Source organism: Macrotis lagotis, chromosome 1 (assembly GCF_037893015.1).
Source record: "Macrotis lagotis isolate mMagLag1 chromosome 1, bilby.v1.9.chrom.fasta, whole genome shotgun sequence".
Lineage (NCBI taxonomy): Eukaryota > Metazoa > Chordata > Mammalia > Peramelemorphia > Peramelidae > Macrotis > Macrotis lagotis.
Window position 1 is genome coordinate 829,458,067 of NC_133658.1, and position 15,820 is coordinate 829,473,886.

The 15,820-nt window shown below is 35.9% G+C and overlaps 1 long non-coding RNA gene across 2 annotated transcripts; it reads left to right on the forward strand.

The window, feature by feature from the left end:
• Positions 1-2,773: 2,773 nt before the first annotated feature.
• Positions 2,774-15,536, forward strand: LOC141508527 (uncharacterized). Of its 2 annotated transcripts, none has more exons than XR_012474455.1 (3): positions 2,774-2,847; positions 10,459-10,507; positions 15,412-15,536. It is a non-coding gene; the product is annotated as an uncharacterized LOC141508527 (long non-coding RNA). The 2 variants fall into 2 exon arrangements; XR_012474454.1 differs by lacking the exon at positions 2,774-2,847 and adding an exon at positions 6,700-7,045.
• The last annotated feature ends 284 nt before the right edge of the window (positions 15,537-15,820 follow it).

Sequence of the window (15,820 nt, forward strand, 5' to 3'; positions counted from 1 at the left end):
TAAAACCTCTTCATATAGCCATTTTTCTTCTTTTTTTCCTTTTTTTTGCTATTCCTTTTATTTCAATTGTTTTTTTGTTGCTTTCTCCTGTACTATAGTACAGCCTCTGTCTGTGGTTATTCAGCCCTATTATCTACCAGATCTAATCCCTTAGTTCTATTTATCATCTTCAATTTATATTCATTAGGGATGTTATTTAGGCCATGCTTATACAGTATGATGGATTTCCCTACTTTCTTCATTTTAATTTTAAATTTTGCAAAAAGAAGTTCCTGATCTGATCACAGTCAGCTCCAAGTCTTGTTTTAACTGATTGTAAAGAGCTTCTCCACCTTTAGTTGCAAAATATATAATTAATCTGATTTCAATATTGATCATCTGGTGATATCCATTTGTAGAGTCATCTTTTGGATTGTTGAAAAAGTATTTGCTACAACCAGCAACTTATCTTGACAACACTCTATTATTCTGTGCCCTGCTTCATTTTGTACTCTAAGATCAAACTTGCCTGGTAATCCAATTAACTTTTGATTTCCTACTTTAGTATTCCAATCCCTTATTATCAATGTGACATTATTTTGCTGTCATTTCTAGAAGATGTTGTAAATCTTCACTGAATTGAGTAACTTTGGCATCTTTGGCATAAGTGGTTGGAACATAATTGTATTGCTGTGATGCTGAATTTTGGATTTGAAGAGATATCATTGTGACATTTTTGAGGTTATATCCCACATATTACCCTTTTATTTATTATAAGAAGTACTCCATTTCTTCTAAGTGATTCTTGCCTATAGTAATATTTGTAGTGATCACTAGAATTAAATTCATCAGTTCCTGACACTCAGGATACTGAAGTTTAATCTTCCCATTTGACTACATCCAGCTGATTTTGGTTCATAGAGTTTACATTCCAGGTTCCTATGCATTATTGAGCTTTACAGCATTAGATTTTCTTTTTGTCACCAGATGCATCTGCAGCTGATTCTCCTTTCAGCTTTGGCCTAGTCACTTCATTCTAGAGTTACTTGTAGTTGTCCTCCACTCTTCTCCAGGAATACGTTGGACAGAATACATGTAGCCTTGTTGATTGACTTTACTAAAAGGGATCAGTGGTCAGTGTGGTTTTCCTTTGTAGCTATGCCACTGGCTAGCTCCAAGATCTGTCCACCTCCTAGGAGTTTAATATCCATGAACACATGCATGCCAAGGACATGCAAAAAGAGGAAAGAACATTGGCTCTGGAACCAGATGTCCTAGGTTCAAATCCTACCTCTGATACTTATTACTCAGGTGACTTTGGGCAAGTCACTTAACTTCTTAGCATCTTAGTTGATTCATGTATAAAATGAAGGGAATGGTCTAGGTAGATTCTAAGCTCTACGTCTAGGTAGATTCTAGCTCTACGTCTGTGATTCAATGACAGATTGTATTACAACCTTGTCAGATTTTCCACTACTCATAGTTAATATGAACTTCAATTTTGTGTTGGTACAGAAATATTTTCCTTTAAAAATTAAGCACAAAATAATACCTTCTGGGCATGTGGTTGCAATGTTAAGTACTTTGGCTTCAGAGAATTCAGCTAGTGTTGCTTAGCACTAAGTGAGCTGATTAGCAACTCCCATGGACAATTTTCAAAGAAGCCATTAGGTCAAACATGGCTCTTTATGTGGCAGAAAATTTGAAAAACAACACTCTGAAAAAAACTGCTTTTGGGTAAATGTACTGGGGAAGGAGGGAGGGACATCAAGCTTTGTGTAATTTCTGGGTTTGAAAGCAGTCAACATTGTGTCTGATTGAACATTTTTATTTGCATCTGAATCTTTAGTATTGTGGCAATTCTAACACACCACAGACATTTAGTGACTATGAAATAGTCTACAATTCCGCCATCTTCAATTAAACCATAAATCCCTGATCCCGGCCTTTAAGACCAGTCAAAATCTGGCTTCAATTTACCTTTCCACCCTTATTTAATAGCCAGTTCTTATACTCTCCACATCTGAATCGCTGCTTTTGTTCTTAACATGCCTGAAAGAGGCATTCTTGAACCTTCCCTCTTAATCTATTGAAATTCTCCCCCTTTCAATTCTCAGCAGTTCAGAACTAGACAACCCTATGGACAATGCTATCCCCAGAGGAAAAAACAAAAAACAAAAAAAGCAAACAAAAAAAATACTTCAAAATCTGGTGAACACTATGTTCACTTTTTATGTATTTCTTTTCTATTCCATGGTTTTCTTTCTTTTCCCTTAATTCTAATTTCTCATCCTGAAAATGACTAATATGTAAACATGCTTAACAGAATTGTGTATGTACAATATTTATCTGACTGCTGCTGAGAGGAAGGGGGTGGGAAGGGAAAGAAGGAAATTATGAAATTTAAAGATATGCATATGCATATGAATGAATGTTGAAAAACTTTCATAACATGTATTTGGAAAAAATATAAATAAAAAAATTCTCCTCCTTCCTTCAAGACCCAGCTCAAGTTTTCCTTCATGAAAACATCTCTGCCCCTGTCTCTACCCAGGTGACAATAAACTCTCACTCCTAAGACTTCTTGTATTACTTATCCTGGATGAGTTTTCCATTGCACAAATCTCACTCTCTTTTAGATACTAATTATTTGTATGCAATCTCATTCCTTCACAAGTGGCGTAATTTTGTATATCTATTACCTATGAGTTCTATATAGTATATTATTTGAATTGAATTTTGAACAGAACTCTGTGAAGAGGATGAGAGCATAAAACTCTTTTTTTTTTTCAGGTGTGTCATTAAGAGACTCATGGAATAATGGAAACAGAGCTGTCTCTGGAGTCAGAGGACCTGAGTCCAGATTCTGTATGTACCAAACTCCAGATAAGGCCATGTCATTTAGAAGACTACTTCTAGGTCTAAATTAATAACCACTTAAAAACTTCATTTCAACCCTATTTTGGAGAATTTTTTCCTGCCAACCCTCCCAATTGTTTTTATTATCAATGCTTTTAAATATCAATCATATTAATTATGTTAGTCTTACTCTAATGTTTATCTTCTTTTGAAGGACAGGGAGAATTTCAATAGATTATGAGGGGAAAGTTCAAGAAAATCTGTTCCAGGATTCAGGCATGGTGTGAGTAAAAGAAGGGGAGAGTATAGGAATCAGCATTGTTTAAGATATGGGTGGAAAGGTAAAGTAAAGCTAGATGTTGAAGGTCCTAAATATCAGGATTAGAAATTTAAGACTTTTGACTTGGCAATGAAGAACAATGAAAGATGGTGTAACTATAGATTATTTCACAGTCACTAAATGTTTATGATGAGTCTCTATAATACTGAAGTTTCTGATGAAAATAAAAGTCCGGGCAGCTAGGTGGCGCAGTGGATAAAGCACTGGCCCTGGAGTCAGGAGTACCTGGGTTCAAATCCGGTCTCAGACACTTAATAATTACCTAGCTGTGTGGCCTTGGGCAAGCCACTTAACCCCATTAGCCTTGCAAAAACCTAACAAAGAAAAAAAGAAAAAAAGAAAATGAAAAGAAAATATCCAATCAAACACAACTGTGGATAAACAAATAGCAGAGATAATGGATTTCAGGGAAGCCAAGTGCATTGGAGAAAATAAGTACAAGATTATTGAAGTCTCCAAATATGAAGGGAGGCATTGAGGTGGAGAGGAAGAATTTGAGTCAGTTATTCCATTCTTTGAGAAAAGAAGACTGATTTCAGACCACTAGATACTGATCAGTTGTGTGACCATGGGGTCATTTTTAACCCCTGGGAAGATTTATTTTCCTCATCTGTAAAATAAAGATAATGATATCTTATGATTGGGTCAACATGGTAGATTTTCCCTTTTCACAAAGATTAGTCTAGATTTTTCCCAAAGTTAGGATCTGATTTGTCATGGGTGGGGTAATATTCAAACTAGACCTCCCTTAACATAGTTTCCTGGTGGCCTCTCTGTGCTGACCTGACTTCCTGGTCATCTTGGGGCATAAAGACCCCACCCACATTCAGGGACCTTTAGGCTTGGTAGATGCTAAGATGTCTTTGTTGAATGTACTTGTTATGTTAGGACTAAATAAACCTTTTGTTGATTAGTCAATTATATTCACAATGCCCCTCATTTTGTTCCAGCATTGAACCTGAACTAAGGAGTTGAAAGCCTTAGACTCACTCTACCATACTTGTATCAGTTACATCATAGGAGAATTATGAGGTTTAACTGATACGATGTCAGTTTAATACATACATACATACACCCCCACACACATATTTTAAATAAATATATAGATATCTATACATTTATACACATATATCTATAAACACACATATGTGTATGCATCTATACAAATACATACATATATATCTGTATGTCTAATCTGAAGTGATTTAATTTGAATGACTATTCAGTCAAAGGTATTAAAATGCTGACTATATGTGAAGAACTGTGCTAAGCAATGGAGATACAATGAAAGGCAAAAAGAATCCCTATTCTCTAGGAGTTCACAATCTGATGAGAAAGAAAAGATGCAAAAAAAAAACCTCTTAAAAAAAAAGCTGTATTACACTACTTGGAAGTTTGTCTCAAAGAGAAGGAACCAGAAGTGAGGCACTGGATGAAATAATCATGTAGAAATTGGAATTTGAACTGAGTCTAAAAAGAAGTCAATGAAATCAGAAATAAGAGGGTGAGAAATAGAATGGGGAAAGCCTAGGGGACAACCAGTGGCAATGCAGAAGGTTGGAAAGTGGAAGTGTTATTTTTGAGGAACAGCAGGAGTGGTCTTAAATTGTAAAAGTTGAAACAAGACTTGAAAGCAGATTGAATTTATGGGTGAATGAGAGTGAGGAATTACATAATGCCTAAGGTGTGTGCCTGGGTAACCAGGTGTCTTTAACAAAAATAGAAAAGTTAGGAAGAGGGGAGAGTTAGATGGAAAGGTCATCAATTTTGTTTTAAAAATGTTTGAGATTCTTAGGTATGACAATGGTAGAAGAGAGAATGATGGCAAAAGTGAGAATGGGGGTGGAAAGGGATTAATTTGCTGAAGAAGTTGTAGTGGAATGGGATCCCCAGGAAAGATCGAGGGACATACATTAATGAACAGAAGTACCATATCTTCATGTGTAATAGAACTGAAGTAGAAAATAGTTTGACATATATTGAAAAGTAATATGAAGATGAATGTAAGGCATCTCAAAGGAGGAATTGTTGAATCATGGCAGTAGTATGAAATTATGGAAAAGTCTGTAAAGAATAAAGAATATAACATACTTATACCTCTTCCTAATACAGGCCTTGGGAAAAAGAACTAGAGAGTCTAAATCTTTGGATGGGGCCAGATGGGAAGGTGTCAGATTTTCATGAGTACGGTATGGGAAGAGCATGAGAGGAAGCTTTCCTAACAAAAAGAGGTTTGTTAATGACAGAATGAGAGTTCCAGGGGGCAATGGAAAGCAAGGGTAAACTACGTTAGGAATTCTGGATGAATAAGAATACTGTAAGCAAAGATGAAATTTCAGGAAGATTTTTGTACAGGCAACCTTCAACTGGAACTATAGGTTCAGATAGGAACCAGATAGTCATAGGATGGCCAATTTTCTCATCTCATCCCCCTGAGATTTGTTTTAGATGCCATAATACTTAGTTATGGTTTCTAGATTTCAATTCAGTAGGCCTGTGCTGACAGTCCAATTCAATCATTTATTTTCATGAGAACTTAGACAAATTAATTTACTTTTCTGACTTTCAGTTTCCTAGGAGATTGAACTTCTATGATTCTTCCAGTTTTAAATCTATGATATGAAAATAGACAGTCATAAAGATAGGTGTCCTGAGAATAATATCCTAACAGAAACTTTAAAATTCCCTTTTTAATAATTGTTTCCAAATAGATTTTCAAATATAAGGAATCTTTGTGGTGGTGTACTGCTTGGAAACTGGGAATAGACAAAATTATTTCTTAAGTTCATTCCAATCCTCTGAATCCATGAAAATTTTGGGAGTAATGTGCATTTCTCCATATTAATCATTTCTCTTTAAATTGCTCTGCTTTCCCCCAAAGATTTTCCAAGTCTGTGTGACAGTACACCAGGCAGTCACACACGTGTGCACAAGAAAGGAAGGATGAAAGGATGACAAATGAGGGTGCAATTTGTTTGTTTTCTACAAGAAATAGACATAGAAGAAATGCCCACATCATTGGGCTCAGGAGCACATTTGGATGAGATTACTTGGGTCTGTTTATTTGTGATCATTTTCCAAACTCACAGTCATGCAATGGAGGAAGCCAAAAGATTTTGAAAGAATCCAAATGGAAACCTCAAGTTAATGACTGTTAGTACATAAAATCCATAGAGGCAACTCCCCACCAATGCCCTCTGTCCCCCGTTTACCAGAATAGGAAACTGAGTCCCTGAGAGATAAAATTATATCCCCAAATTTGCAAGTTTGTGGCAGTGCAAGGACCCATTCAAACCAGTGTCCTCTGTTTTGGTAAGAAAAGACTAATTCACTACAAATTCTGCAGCTATTTAAAAAATAATAATATTTTAAATGTGGTAAATGGCATTGGTACCAGTGATGCCTAGTGCCCTAAGGAAAGCATCTCTCTCTCTCTCTCCTGTCACAAACCCCTATATTGTTACAAAGTACAACTGTTGTCATGACAACTTTACTAGTTATCCTCTTTCAGAATTGGATGGGGGAAGAACAAAGGAAAGAGAAATTTATGAGGCTGCTTAACAAGCCCCAGTGGATTCTAATAGTACTCAGAAAAACATTCACCTTTCCAAAGCATCTTCACAGTTTTACACCCAAAGGTCTATGATCCTTTGAAGTGAGGAATGCCTGAAGAATAGTGGAATTGCTGGGTAGGGACCTATTAAAAATGTCTTCTAAAGACTCAGATTCTTCCCTAGAACAAGAGGAAAATTGTAGTGACGGAGACTACACTAAATAAGAAACATTATCTTCAGAGGGTTAGTCCTTATGGAGGTGTCAGAGCCAACCATACTTACATATGGACTAAGTGATGAGACTTCAAGGAAGGTAGGAAGGTAGCCTCCCCATTCCTCCCCTATATCACCTAGAACCTTGCTCTATCTGAAATTCTACCAATTTGAGTTATTCAGCTCAGAGATGTCAAAGTCAGGACTCTTACGCTGCGTGAGGTCTGCAAAAATGGGAAGTCATCCCCAGTTGAGAAATGGTCAGAGGATATGAATAGGTTGTTTATAGACAAAGAAACCAAAGCTATCTTTTGAAAAAATGCTCTAAAGCTCTATTGATCAGAGAAATGCAAATGAACTAAATCTGATGTACCATTTCATACCAATCTTGGTGGCTAATAAGACAAAAAAAGGGGATGTATTGGATGTTGGAGGGAATGTGGAAAAGATACAACCATTCTGGAGACAAGGCTACAAAATTGTGTATATTTGATCCAGCAATATGAGTACTAAGCCTATATCCCAAAGACATTTAAAAAAAGGAAAAGGACAAATTTGTACAATATTTATTGCAGACTCTTCTCATGGTAGCTAAGAATTGAACACCAAAGGGATGCATTAATTGGGGAATAGCTAAACAAGTTGTGGCATATGATAGAAATGAAACATTATTGTGCTGTAAGAAATGACAAGCAAGACAATTTCCAAAAAATCTGGAAATGCTTACATGAACTAGTGCATTGTGAAGTGAACAGAACCAGGAGAACATTGGATATAGTTATAGCAGTATTGTTCAATGAAGAATTGTGAATGACCTATCTATTCTCAGCAATACAATGACCTAAGACAATCCCAAAGGCTCCAAATTAAATATGCTGAAGCATATTTGCTGCTTCCAAAGAAAGAATTGATATTAATTTAATATAGACTGAAGCATAATTTTTCATCTTTCTTTCATTCATTTTTTTTTCTTTTATTTGAGTCTTCTCGTACAAAGTGACTAATATGAAACTGTTTCACATAATTGCACATGTATAAACTATATCTGATTACTTACTTTCTCAGGAAGGGGAGAGCAATGGACTTTGGAAAACATAAACTTTAAAAAATAATGTTTAAATATAATTAATAAATTTCCAACTGTGGCCTGAATCAAATTAAAATGTAATTGGTAAATTTTAACAAAATAAATAAAATATGATACAACATAGACAATGTGAACTTTTGTTTTTCTAAGTCAATATGCAGCCAGCAGAGCTCTGTTCCTATTTGAGTATGACACCCCTAATTTAAACTAACAAGTTTCCTTTTTAAACTTCAAATGCTTCCTGGGAAGACAGGTTATCTGTAACCTGTCTTCAATTAAAAGTAGTTTAAAAAATTTTTGTTACTTCTCACACCTAGTGTGCCGCAAGAGATAAAGAGTTTTGATGGGGGTAGGGAAGGAAATCTTTTTTAGATATGATGCAACTTCCAGGATCAGAGAGGTCTTATATGAGAGAAGGCAGGGAGGGAACATTAGGGCAAGAGGAAAAGGGTTTGCTGGAAGCAGGAGAGGCATAGGAAGAGGAGTGAGAGTATACCAAAGGCTAGCTTAACCAGCTTTAAAGTTTTGCTTTATAACCAGTTCTAAATGTTAAGTCATTAAAAAAAAATAAAGGTTCTGTTTCTTTTTGATATGGGAAATTTTGAAGGAAAATTTGGAGGAAAGATATAGGTTAATATAAGTTATATCAAGGACAATCCTTAGAGTATATCTGATACATAGTGACTGTGTGACCCTAGGCAAATCCCTTGGTCTTTCAAGATTCCAGGAAACATCCAAGGCTTTAAGTTATGGAGAAATTCCTGATTTTCATCAGGTGAAAGGAGTTGTACATCATTGAATTCATGGATCCTCGTGCTGGGTTTGGTAGCCCACCTTTATAACTCCCCTACTAGAGAGGTTAAGACTGGCAGATCTTGAGCTCAGGACTTCTGAGCTGTGATTGACTGTAATGATTGGGTGTCTGCACTAGGTCTGGGATCAGTACAATGAGTGCATTTAACAGGGGACTTAAAGAGGAGCAAAATGGCCCAAGTAGGGAACAAAGCTGGTTAAAGCCCTTGAACCAATTAGTAGAGAAGCCCCTACACTTCAGTCTGAGTGAGATGAGAAGACCCAATCTCTAAAGAAAAAAAAGTGGGATCACTTTCTCCTCCTTTTTCTGCCTTGCCACTTATTTTTGAGTTTACATGGGATTATTCAAAGCAAATTACCCCTCAATGGAGTGAACCATCCAACCAACCATAGATAGAAGACCAAGGAGAAAGCATTCCATCAAGGAAAGAGAAAATCAATACTTTGGAAGGGAATGAGAATTCCACAATAAAATAAAAGGACCTCTTCCTCTTTCTTCTCCTCCCCTTCCTCCTTTTCCTCCTCTTCTTCCTACTCCTTTTCCTTCCCCTCTTCTTTTTCCTCCTTCTCTTCCTCCTCCTCTACCTCCTCCTCCTTTCTCCTTTTCCTCTTCTTCCTCCTCCTTGTCTTCATCTTCCATCCCTTTTAACTCCTCCTTTTTCCTCTTCTTCCTTCTCCTCCTCTTCCTCTCCTCCCCCTCCTATTCCTCATCTCCTCTTTTTCTTTCTCCCCCCTTCAGAATTATCTGCTCCCTTAATGAAATGCACCCTTATGGGCCCTCTTCATATCACAGGTTGGATCAGTTTCATTCTGAAGTTTTATTCCTTTTCCAAATTCATTGCTTCCTTAACAAAGACTTCTGAGCTGATAGGTAACTAACTGGAGAAATGTTGTCTCTGTTTTTCATATTGGCTGCCAACTCTACCTGGTGTTCTGCCACATCAACAACTGGGCACAGTGCCACCATTCCACATACTTTCAAATTTTTTAACAGTTTGCAGCTGCCACCTTCTTCTACTTGGGTGCTTTTGTCTTCCTTTCCTTAAGGCCTATGCACTTGGGCATTCCAAGCTGTACCCCCTCAGATTTGACAGTGATATTTGGATGGCCTGGTCAGGGCATTCATTCAAATTACCAGGAATGCTTCAAAAGGTACTGGTATCTCAATAAATCTATCAACCAATCAATATGCAAGAATTCAACACCTTCTTTGTGATAGTTACTGTGCTAGACACTGGTAAGGCAGAGACAACAAAGGAAACAATTCCTGCTCCTAAGTATAACAACAAAGAAAAAAATTGTAAATAGACTTTTATTTTTCTAAGACTGAATCTCTGTATCTTGCCCAGGCTGGAAGTAAGCATCCAATGCTAATTAACATGGAAGTTTGCCTTCTTCTTCTAAAACTGAGACAGTTTGCTCTCCCTAGCTGCCCTCTGCTCCTGGGGGCTCACAATTTTGATGATGGGTTTAGTATACACTACTAGTCTTTGCCCTTTTGCCTTGCAGAACCCCAGAGCTCAAAAATTACAGTCTTAGCCTCCCCAGTATTACTATAAGCATGTGCCACCACAAGGGGAAAAATGACTATTATTATTTCTTTTTGTCCTTAGGAATGATAGCCCATCCTACCCCAAGTGCCACTTTGATATTCCAAAAAAGGTATGAAGAGACCTATATTCTCATTGGGTGGGTAGGGAACCTGATAAGTATGTGGGAGGGAGGAGTAGTACCAGTGTATAAGGAAAACTGACCTGGGTCTAAGTGAAAGTCAATTAAATCATTTGGAAAGCAAGGATTATAAAAAGAGAGCCAAAGAACTGAATTTATTCTAACTTTTTTTATCTGATATTTTTCCAAACTGCATAAAGACTTAATTGTTTTATTAAGAGTTGGACCTGACCTAAACAACAATAAAGATAGAGGTTATGTGACTTGCCTGGAGTTATACAGCTGTTGAGTTTCTGAGGCAGCATTTGAACTCATAACTTCTTAACTCCATTATCTCTCTCTCTCTCTCTCTCTCTCTCTCTCTCTCTCTCTCTCTCTCTCTCTCTCTTTTAAATTTTTCTAAGGCAGTGAGGTTAAGTGAATTAAGGTCACACAGCTATGTAATTATTAAATGTCTGAGACTGGATTTAAACTCAGGCTCTTCTGACTCCAGGGCCAGTGCTCTATTCATTGTGCTACCTAGCCACCCCAACTCCATTATCTCTTTTCTGTAATGCATTAACTTTTTATAGTACCTATTTTACAAATCGTTATTATCCCTATTTTACAAATTAGTGGAGGTTGAAGTAAATTATCCAATTTGTCCAAGGTCATATAGTTTGGAACTGTCTGTGGTGAGACTCAAACCATGGATTTCCACTACACGATTTGCATCGAATCCACATCTGAAATAATAACGTCTTCATCCTGACTTTTCCAAGTCCAACTTAAATAAACCATTTTTTGTTATTGTTCATTCAGTTTTGTCCAACTCTTTGTGATTCTGTGGATCATAGTGTCCTTGAGGTTTTCCTGGCAAGCATAGGGGAGTAGTTTACTATTTCCTTTTCCAATGGATTAAGACAAACTGAAGTTTAACAGTGTCATACAACTAGTAAGTGTCTGTGACTGGATTTGAACTCAAGTATTCCTAACTCCAAGCTCAGTGTTCTATCCACTGAGCCATCTAATTTCCTGAATAAGCTATAAATTATGTCTAATAGACTTCATAGATTAATAACATGTTTTTCCTTTTCCCTCAGTTTAGATTATGTGTGAAATTCAAACTTGTTTTTATTCTCTGATTCTTTTGAAATTGTGGAATATTATTTTTCCATGTCAGGAAATCCTATCCTGTGACCAATGCTTTGATTCCACACATATCTAACTTATCCCAAGTCCCATAAGAAAGAATAAAGGAGCATTTGGATCATATTTTGCAAGCTCCTTGAGAATAGGAACTGTCTTTTGCTTTTTTTTTTAGTTCAGTGTTTAATGCAGTTCTTGGCCCAGGTAGATACTTAAAAATGATTAATTGATTGATTGATAGCTTCCTCCAGGTTATAGTCTTTCTTGGATACTTTCAATAGCATTGCTCTAGTGGGGAAAAAAACCTGTCTAGCATATTCTCCTCTCCTAGGGACACTATTCTTCAAGGCACGAAAACTGAATGCATATGGCAAAGACAGTTTATATACTAATGGTTATGATCATAAGCACTGCTCTAAATGCTTTCAAACTTTCAAAGAACAAGAATAAACATAGTGTTCTTGACTGGTGTTATTGGCTCAAGCAGATTAGTTCTCCAACCTCCAGGCTGGATAATTCCTGGAAAAATTAACTCTCAAATATATTATTATTAAAGAGGATCGTTGGTGAACACATTGAAAAGAAAGTCCTGATGGCAATAAATCAACATGAATTCTTAAAAACTATGTCGACAGACTAAGGACATTTCCATTTTTTTAACAAGGTCATTCTGCTGTTAAGTCAGGGGAATTCTCGAAGATGTGCTTATTCTATATTACAGAAAAGTGTTTGACAAGGTCTCTCAAGCAATTCTTGTAGAAAGAGGAAGAGCTGTGGACTAATCTGAGGTAAAATTAGATGGATTAAAAAGTATTTGAACAATGCCACCTAAAGAATAGTCACTGATGGCTCTATTTGAATCTGAAAGGAGGTCTTTAGTAAACCACCCTAGGCATCTATATTGGGCCCTCTGCCATTAAACTTGCTTTAAAAAATATAAAACAGATTAGATGTCTAAGTGGCATACTTATCACATTTGCAGAGGATACAAAGCTGGGAAGAATAATGAACACATGAAATGACAGTCAGAACTCAAAAATGTCTTTGCAGTTTAAAATTTGGGGGGTGTATAAAATAAATGTAAATTTAATAGGGGGAAATTGTAAATTCTTGAAGTCATATTTAAAATAATCATTTTCAGAAGTATAAGGTGAGGGGAGATGTGGCAAGACAGCAATTCTGAAAAAGATCTTGAGATCTGAAGAAACTATAAGTTCAGTATAAGTTAATTATTATATATATATATATATATGGCAGTCAGGAAGACCGATGTAATTTAAGGCTGAGTTAAGAGAAATAAAATGGAGATGGTTTAGTTTGCTTCATCCTGTGCTTGATGGCACACTGAATAGAGTGCTGGGCTTGGAGTCAGGAAGACTCATCTTCATGAGTTCAAATCAGGTCTTAGACACTCACTATCTGGGTGACCCTGGGTTCTACATCTGTACAATGAGCTGGAGTTAAGAAAAGGCAAACCACCCCAGTACCTTTGTAAAGAAAATCCTAAATGTTGTCATAGAGTAGGACCTGACTGAAACAATTAAACAACAACAAAGAGAAATTGCATGACTTAACCAGAATTATATAGCTATTATATATAGCTAGAGTTTCTGAGTTTGGGTTTGAACTCACAATTTCTTCTCTCTAAAGCTAACACTATCCATTCATTTGATGCCTTCAAGCAGGAACTAGATGACCATTTGCCAAGTATGTTGTAGATGGCATTTTTATTCAGGTATGGGATGGAGTAGATGAACCTTGAGATTCCTTCTAATTCTGAAATTCTATTGATTAATAGAACACAAGAAGATGCTTGTTTTCCTAATAAGAGTAACATCAGATTATACTGCAAAATGCACATATTCCCTCCAATGGAAATCAACTAAATCTGTAACCTTGGCCACATTATTCCAATATTTTTTCAAACTGAATTAAACTCTGACTAGGAGCAATTATAAAAAGTATTACAAATATTTTAACATTTCAAAACCTTAATTAATCAAAATGTTACATAGAATGGAGAACATTGAGAAATTTAATGTTCTATTTAAATGTTAAATTGCCTTTTTGTTTCATTTCTTGTTGAAAAGATAATTTTGGGCTCATCTTCTTATGATTTAAGGTCGTGAACTAGTGGCCACAGTCAGGCAACCAAGATGGTTGAGGGTTAGAGTGACAAGGATTGGCAAAACAGGGACCTCTCACCCAGATGCCATATCTTAGTGGCACAGTAGCCTCTGCCTACACTATTAGTTACTTGATATTCTAAAATTAATGATGGGGATCAATGAGCAATCCACTATTGAGATACCACTTTTCTTCAGGCATTAGAGATAGAAAAACAAAAATGAAGTAGTTAAATACCCTCATGGAGCTTTCTCCTGGAAGAAGTTCTTAACATGGGTTCCATGAACTTGTTTTTAAAAACATAATGATAACTACATTTTAATATGATACATTTCCTTTGCAAGCCAATTTTTTTTAATTGTATGGGCTGAAAAGTGGTCCAGAGGCTTCAGCAGACTGACAAAGGAGTCCATGGAACATATACATTTTAAAAGGTCAAGAATGCCAGTACTAGGGAAACATAACATAGGATCATAACTTTTGAACTCGAAGGAATCTTAGGGGTCAACCAGGAAAATGAGGCCCAGAGTAGTTGAATAATTTACCCAGTCATACAGCTATGAATTATCTAGGATGTATTTGGACCTGGATTTTCCTAATACTAAGCCCAGCCTGCTATTTACTCTGTCCTATTGCCTCTCTGTAAGTAAGTAAAAATGAATTATGTACAAAGTAATTAATAGTAATATCAAGAGGATGAGAGTGTTAATAGGGAGAATAAAGAAAAGTTGCAAGGAGGAGGAAATACTTAATATGTACTTTGAAGGAAACTAAGAATCTATACAGTACCTAGCCTGAAGTCATGAATACCTGAGTTCAAATCCAGTCTCAGATTTTACTAGCTGTGTAACACTAGGCAAATCACTTAACCCTCAATTTGCCTCCATTCTTCATCTGTAAAGTGGGGACACAATGGACAATGCCCAAGGGGTTACAGAATCCAATATAATTGAACAGCTGACCAACATGACGAATCTATGAGATTAAAGTGTTTATCATATTTTCTGTAAAACTGTGATTATATTTTGACTCACCCTAAGGGTACTGAAAAATGTTAAATAATATAAAAATAAATAACAACATCAAAATATTAAGAGCATCTACCTCAAGGTAATCTTTAGTAAAAAGAACATTCCCATGAACAACAAAATATTTATAGTAGCATTTTTTTGGTAGCAACAAATTGGGAACTAAGTAGATGCTTATCAATGGAAGAATAGCTTGATAAATTGTGGTTTCTGGATGTACTGATGATTATTGTGCTTAAGAAATGAGAAATGTGGTGAACACAGAAAAGTATGGAAAGGTTTACATAAACTGCTGCCAAATGAAGTAAGCAGAGCTAAGAAAACAATATACACAATGACTGCAACAAAGTAAATAGAAAGAATAACCACAAAACAATAAAAAAATGCTGTAAAATTACAAAGTACAAACATGACTTGAAAGAAAATGCTTGAAAAGTCACACCTTAACCTTTATAGAAATTCAAGATCATGGCTATGATAAATTCCACGTTTTCAGGATTTTTCCAAATATGGTTCAGTTTTGCCATTTTTTTTCTTTAAAAGTATTATTTGTACAAAATGTTATATTATTATGTAATTTTACTATCCCATACTTTATTTTTCTTCCTTAAGGATATGATTTCTCTGTCATCACATTCAACTGAGATCAACATATAACATGAAACCAATGTAAAGACTAAAAGAATGCTTTCTGTGGCGGAGGCAGGGAAGCAAGAATGGGGGAAAATTGTAAAACTCAAAATAAATAAAATCTTTCTTGAAAGTATTATTTGTTATACAGGGTAGTGGAAAGAGAGGAACACTAGGGGAAATTTTGATAAATATATAAAAATCAGTAAAAATTCAAAAATGTGTTATGAACATATTCAAAGTTGATTACTTGAGTCTCCTTACCTTGGGGTTATATGCCTGAGGTAACAGACAATATAATATCGCATCTTTATTTGGTCTTGGTATTCAATATTTCTTTTACCCACCAAACAAGGAATTCTGCTTCTTGAGGACCATCTCTAAAATGTCT